Source organism: Seriola lalandi, unplaced genomic scaffold (genome assembly GCF_002814215.2).
Source record: "Seriola lalandi dorsalis isolate HSWRI2012SDOR001 ecotype SW California unplaced genomic scaffold, Sedor1 jcf7180002054163, whole genome shotgun sequence".
Lineage (NCBI taxonomy): Eukaryota > Metazoa > Chordata > Actinopteri > Carangiformes > Carangidae > Seriola > Seriola lalandi.
This window is the reverse complement of record NW_019524716.1, coordinates 345,200-351,199: the sequence shown is the minus strand read 5'-3', so window position 1 is coordinate 351,199 and position 6,000 is coordinate 345,200. Positions and strand designations below refer to the sequence as shown.

General features: G+C 40.5%; 1 protein-coding gene across 2 annotated transcripts in view; it reads right to left on the bottom strand.

Annotated features, from left to right (window-relative positions):
* Window positions 1–3,424, bottom strand: part of LOC111653145 (high affinity cationic amino acid transporter 1-like) — a 14,997-nt gene extending 11,573 nt beyond the window's left edge. Inside the window, exon 1 of one of the 2 annotated variants that reach the window (XM_023403618.2) lies at window positions 2,802–3,424. The gene's annotated coding sequence lies outside the window, so the exon portion shown is untranslated. The remainder of the gene's footprint in view (window positions 1–2,801) is intronic. The other variant, XM_023403616.2, reaches the window with a different exon arrangement.
* Window positions 3,425–6,000: the final 2,576 nt, after the last annotated feature.

Here is a 6,000-nt window from a genome sequence, read left to right as displayed (position 1 = left end):
CCCCCCCCCTATTTAGCAGCACTTCAAAAAGCCCACCTGCCCTGGTGGTGTAACTGGTGGATGGAGCAAACGAAGTGCCATGTGAGGGCGATCATAAAAACAGACAGCTCACACAAGTCAAACAAACTTTCCTTTCCAGGGATTTAGGCCGTAGTGGCACCTCTAGGGCCACAATGACCTTGTAACATTAAAGCTACACAGGACAAAAACATCCATTAGAAATGGAACAACTGCTTCTACTATTTTCTGAGCTGTACTGTGATGTTCATACCTTCACAGGCCTCAAAGTCGGTTTTGAATACCCATGTCATGTTTATTGCCCTTGTGGAACAAAAAAAAAAAAGACAATTACTTAGACTTAAAACTAAAACAATCCTCAATCCTCCTTGCATGGCGCACACAGATTAATGTTCACTGAGGCCTGAATATCTCATATATTATTTGACTGGTACTGTAACTGTGCATAACCACATACTGTGCATAACTATATGTTACACGATTGATCGACACTGCAGCGCTTGACTAGCTCAAGTCCATATCCTGCAGTTGTGAAAAATATCTATTTCAATCCTCATGATATCCATCATATGATGACCATTAGTAACCTTTAGTACTGTATGTATAATCTACAGTGCCTCTCACACATACGCAGGGCAGCCAATAATAGTATCGTGCGTGATGGAGATTGTGAGATGTTGACACCCTGGTTGAAAGCCAGGTGCCGTGTCAAAAAAAAACAGTCCCTGTTAGAGCTCAGCTGACATGACCTTGCAGGCTTCTCTCTGATTCAGTGTTTACATTCTGTACCTCCCTCATCGCTCTGTGATTTTAGATTAAGTTATAAAAGTCAGAGTGACAGAAAAAAAAGCAAAAAGAGCATTGATCCACAAAACATTTCTGATCGGCATTTCTAGCTACATACTCACATATGTACGTGCCGTAAAAAAGTTGAGGTGTCCTTGATTTGCAGAGTCTGACCACTGGCTGGCACAATGCCCATAAAATTGCTCCGAAATATTAGGAAAAAAAACCCAAATAATTAATAAATTAATTTGGCAGGTGGTCACACTGGTTATTTAAAATGCACAAATGCTCGTTTGAATTCATTTGCATCTGTTTAACAAAGACTGTTGAGCCTAATTGGCCGACATGTCATTTTTACATTTCTTTTCTAACTTTTCTGCAGACAAAATTGTTGTTCATTTCCAAACTGAACTCAGGTGCAAACACGGAGCCCCAAATAAACACTGATCACTACAGATTTTTAATAAAACCACTGACTTTTTTCTTTTACTGTTTTACCATGGTCACAAGATTTCAGTGTTAGGTCAAAAAGTACATTGTGAAAGAGTGTTAAAGCTACACCAGAACAGAAGTGAACACCTCCTCATTAAAGTGAATGATGGCGGCGCCATGAGATTCAACATACATGGAGGGCTTTACATACGTAGCCAATATTAGCCTAATATGTTGCCCTTACTGCTCTTCAAACCTTATGTCTGGGTTTTCTTTAATCAGGAAAGTGTATAGTGTAGCAGACTTAAAACATGAGAAAGCACAATAGCCCATTCTCTATCACACCAGCAGATGGACTGACTGGATGCAGTAAAGACCTTTCTGAGATCAAACTTGCACCACCAAATTTTACATCGGACTCAATTATCAGCTGTGCAGAAAAAAAGGAGCTTTATTTTATTCTGCTAAGTTTATAATTATAACAGTTTTCTTGGTGAATTTCTGAAACGACAGATCTTTAAAGGACAGGTTATATTTTTTGTTTATCTACTAAAGTGCACTGAAAGATTCCCTGAGTTGTTTTTTTTTTGCAGTGTTTTCTTGCTGAGCTACAGGTACAGGGAAAGTAACACAGTAAAAGATACCAATCTTATTTGAGTAACTCAGACTTCTCAGGCCTCTTGTTAGCTTTGGCTAAGAAGTTGCAATTCATTTTTGCACGTCTCTTACACAGGAAATGCATTAGGTAGGGATTTGATTTTGTTCAGTTTGAACTCTGCATGATTAATGTTTTACTTATTGTACACACAGGGATTGTTTACAGATGTTCACAAAATTGGGCCAACATGCATTTGTCTGCATGAAAAAAATTGATCAAAAAGATAATTTGTGCAAAAAGATAATTTAATTGAAATACTCAAAGCTTCACAAAGTAACAAAATACATTCTAAGGCTGTTAAGACATAAGTTTCATCAAGGTCTTTATTTTCTGCCCACATTAACATCTGGATCTGGACTCACAATAAAATAAAACATTTCATTAAGTCATATAACAATGCTAAATATGTGCAAGACGTTATGTTTGTGTACAGTGTGGGTTCGCGTGAGTTCAACCCCACACCACTGGTGAAAATGACACTCTTTCTGTGGCGCTATAAAAGGCAATGTTTCTCCTCACGCTCAAACTCGGTATTTTAAAACTGTAAACAACCGCAAAAAACTTCTTATTATTCTCCCTCTATCAGTGGAGATTTTTTTCGCGCACCCCCTCGGCTATTTTTAACGTCTCCTCTGCTGGTATGAATAGAAAAAGTACAGTAGCTGCTCTCAGATGCTCCCAGGTTATGTTGCATCAGCCGGATGGTTCCTGGTTCCTTTCAGACCATGTGCACCGCTTCTTCATGGACTGCTGAGGAATACGCATGGCACAGACGCCACCATGTTGGTGGTGTTGCTTTTTTCTTTCTTTTGATAAATGGCTAAATCCCTTACAAATGCAACACCTCTCTAGAAAACAACTTTAATTTCAAAGAAAGAGCCTCGTTTTTAAACTTTAAACGTCTTACCTTCTTTAAGAAGTCGCCGGCCACTAAAAAGCTGCCGCCACAGTTTGCGCGACTCAGCTCTAGACAACAGTCGCATGAAACGCTCTCATCGGCCTGACACTTGAAACAGACGGTTTGTTGAGAAGGATATTACACACGGGCACGGAGGTGTAGCCCTCACACGGACAGTGGGGAGTCCGCCCAGCTGTTTGCGTGAGACTCCACCCGATTCTTAAAAAGAATATCAGATTACAAGTGTTACTTTTTTTTTTTTTTCTGCAGGGACGAGCTGCAACCATCAGGTGGCGCTCTTTACAAGCAAATGTCCCCACCAACTCCTCCTGTGTGTCTCCTTGAGGCATCCTGGATGGTGATCAGACACAGCAACGCACCCTGTAGTCATGTCTTAATTTAAAATTTGGCTCTGTATCAGTATGCGCATCTTTCCCCGCTGTTCCTCCTTTCCTTTCATTGTTGCATACAAAGAATTCACATTAACACAGGATGATTATGGATTGCTTGTGAAGTCGCAAAACTCTCAGTGGGGAGAAGCAAAGCTGCTACGCTTACCATTCTCTACGTTTCCTGCTGTGGCTGTGGAGCAGCACCATGTTGTGATGCACCAGGATTTGGGATTATGAATATAAGGGGGGGGGGGGGGGGGGGGGGGATCCAGTAGTCACCACAGACTGTTCAGCAGAAAGAAAAATGAAGCCACACTAGTCATGACTAAGCTCCATCCGGCCCTGGATGGAGAGTTTCCTTCCATCCGGATCAGTCATTTTGAGGCCTTGCTGAAACTAACTGCAGAGGTTGCTGAGATCAGCGGGGTATTGGCTGCTTCATGATTCCCTTCTTTGCTTTGACTATAACTACTACATGTATCAAAGCTTGCTAAGACATAATTGGTAACAGAAGTGCTGTATACGCTGCCTTATCTGACATTTCTAGATTTACGGTTGACTGCCGCTCACCCTGTGGGCCAATTGTGGATGGCCTTGATAAATGGGAGTCAGTGCTCTAAGGTGATTTTGAAGTAATGCAGTTCCTGTGAGACTTGGAGAAGGAAGGGCTTCATAAGAAATACTTGCACGTTCTCCCTTCTCCAGATATTGCTGCATTTTGCTCCTTTTAGATATAGTATCCTTACATTGCTGGTTAATCGTTTCCCACCCAAAGGACTTATCTTAACCACTTTCATGAATGACAGCCAGTTGATTCTGTGTTAATGCAGTTCTTACTATAGGCGTGCTGGTGTTTCCCAGCTCTGGTTCTCAGGAGCTTGAGTGCTGATGGTTTTCATTGAAGCCGTTTAATGAGGACTGAATAGACATGAGACACCAGGAGAATGCAGTTAATTACCTTGTACAATAGAAAACAAGTGGCACTTTGGGTCCCAAAGATCTGCATTGGAACCAGTCACTGCCAGTGTTCTGTATAGGATGAAACACCGAGCGGAATGACAAAAGGAATATCAGCACTCTTTGCTCTCTGCTGGGCCCGACAACAGTCCCATCACACACATTGATCTTCCCTGTCCCGCGCTGATTGCAGAGCTCTCCACTAAGACTGTCTGATCCACGAACCAGTGATCTTTACAATTGTATCAATCACATTAAAAGGAAAAATTCAAATCAGTCTGACCCATGAGACTGAGGATCCTTCCTTCTCAAGCTTTTGATAATGACATTTAAGGAATACTAACATTTCTTGGGGAAATTCACTCGTTCGATGTCTCACCGAGAGTTAGAGCAATGATGGATGATTGATATCAGTTTCAGCTTGATCACATGTTCAGCCTTGCGTATAGCACAATCACTGGAGGGCTCTGTCAAAAGAAAAAATATATACATAAAAGTAATTCCAAAATTAGCCCGTTTGTGCCTCCCATGCATTTCTATTACAGTCGAGTCACAGAGCTAAGCATCGTTTTTCTAACAAGTAAATGTTGATAAATACGATTTTCTTTTTATCCGTCTCCCAAGTTACTGTACTGTTTCCTTATCCAAACAAAGATGGTATCTGGAAATGATGTATGACCATACTCAGTTTGTACAAGTCAAACTAAAGCAAAAAAGTCACATTTGTCTGTATTGTATTATTCTATATTTTAATATGAAATAATACCAATGAGAAAACTTGCAAAATGGGTAAGACCAGAACTCTGTTATTACCCTCAGAACAGTGATAAGTGTTTTTAAATGGCTTTCTGGTATTTTCAGAGATCACCGGGTATTAATTTTCCAGGAAAAATGGATGCTTAGCTTTGTGACTGGAATGTAATTGTAATACATAACAGGCACAAACATAGGGCTACTCCAAAACTACCTTATTTTCGAAAAATGTTTTAGCCCATACCTGTTAATTTTCTTATCACTGCGAGTTCTTTTGTTACACCCTCGTGTGTTCCTAAAATGATGTTAAAATTCAGAAAACAAAAAATCATTAAGGCTCTGATGATTTCTAAATGTCTTCCGAACCAACCGCAAGATGTTGGAGGTTAAAACATTATGGAGGACAGTGTTTTAGCATCCTGGAAAAATACAGCTAGCTGGTCTTAAAAGGATCAGGTTCCATACTGTGCACCCCGGGCGTTCAAATCTGCAGGAGCTGATTGTTCCTGAAAACCACAGGCTACCTCTCCTCGAAAACAACAATGAAAAGTACATGTGCTTCTCTTGACTGTTCCACATATTCAGGAGTGAAAAGAACGAGTGGCCTTATGTCGTGAGGTGAACTTTACTCTTCGTCGTACAGCATGTGCTAAATATACGGATCACAAAGAGAAAAAGAAACTAACTTCTCTTAGTTCTTGGCATCAATAGTGCATAAGTGCAGGAAATTTACTCAGCATGGGTTAAAGGAAGTTCAACTCTTCACATTTATGCTCATGTTAAATCAAACCTGACAGATGAAGGTTGGACAGAACTGCCTTACAGAAATTCTCTGAGGGGGGACTACATACTGTTCGAGCAGTTTATTCAGGTACTGGTTTGTACTGGTTTCCCTGCTGGTTGAACAGTCTAATATCGCCTGAAGAAAGGGAAGTATTCTGACACCATATGCACTGCAGACCCCTTTTTATCATGCCATTCACAATGACTGACATTTGCTATTCAGATCTTATTATTTCATACTAGACTTTGAGTGCTTATACTAAATAGGTCTGCCCCAAAACTTATTTCTTGGTCTTGTTTTTCCTGTGCCAGCAGATAAAATG